Source organism: Nuphar pumila, chromosome 8, assembly GCF_984573655.1.
Source record: "Nuphar pumila chromosome 8, dmNupPumi1.hap1.1, whole genome shotgun sequence".
Classification (NCBI taxonomy): Eukaryota; Viridiplantae; Streptophyta; class Magnoliopsida; order Nymphaeales; family Nymphaeaceae; genus Nuphar; species Nuphar pumila.
Window position 1 is genome coordinate 40,200,093 of NC_143256.1, and position 1,242 is coordinate 40,201,334.

Below are 1,242 nucleotides of genomic sequence, written 5' to 3' on the forward strand. Positions count from 1 at the left end.
TTTACTATAATGTACATATGATACATCTAAATAATATAAAACATTAAGATATAAAACCACTAACTATGTTAGAATAATCTACATCTAAATCAGTAAAACAATAAACAAAGTAGCAACTAACCTATGTTAGAATTAAACTATGATAATCAATCAAATCTAAATCAGCAAGTTAGCAATTTCTCTATGTTAGACTATGCTAAAATAATCTAATTAATCTATGAAATAAAAACATCTACTCTAAATGAGAGAGTTAAACAACTAAACTAATTTAAACTATGTTAAAGCTATCTTATTAAACTATGCAAACTATGTTAACAATGTTAAACTAAGCTTATTAATTTATGAAATAAAAGACAATCTAATCAAAAACACAATATCAGTAAATACAGGAATTCACACTATTTTATCTAAGACTCACATGTTTAATAAATCATTGAAGGAAGGAATTCAGTGAATCTTTAAGAAAAACAGCAAATGAACCCTATATTTTTCTAACAATGTTAATTCTACAAACTAAAATAATTAAATAAACTAAGCTAAACTAAACACATATATTAATGAAATGATATCTCAGAAATAATCAGAATATATCGTCGTTCCCCGACAACGGCGCCAAAATTTGGTTGCACTTTTGTAGATGTAATTTTTAAACAATATTTTTCAATGAAATACATGGGAAAATCGTCAACCAAAGATATAAAACCGACTTTCCACCGAAGTGGCGAGTACGGGTCGAATCCACAAGGAACGGGATATTTTTGAATTAATTCTAAAATAACACTTTATTAACATAAAAAGTTTACAATCTATGTCAATGTTTACAAGTTACATTAAATAACATTCTAACTATGAAAATAAACTACAATAGGCAGCTAAGTCTTCAGCAGGTCTCCAGGGGCAAAATTGTCTTTTCACATCAAGTGCAGTCGCACATCACAATTGAATTGCATCTGTGAACCTGTTCTAACTTAACAACCTACATAATAAACACACAAAGTCAGTAACTAAATCAAAACTTAATCTAAATTACATCTATAACTAATTCTAAACTATTTCTACATTAAACTACAGTTAATTTAACTATATAAAATTAAAGTTATACTAACTAAGTGAACTAACTAAGATAAGCAACTCTAATTACTCTAAATACTGCTAATACACTAACTACAATGTCAGAAAACAGTAAAACTACACGAAATCAGACAAATAGTTAAAAGACTGTTTTGTCCCTAAAGAAGGCAA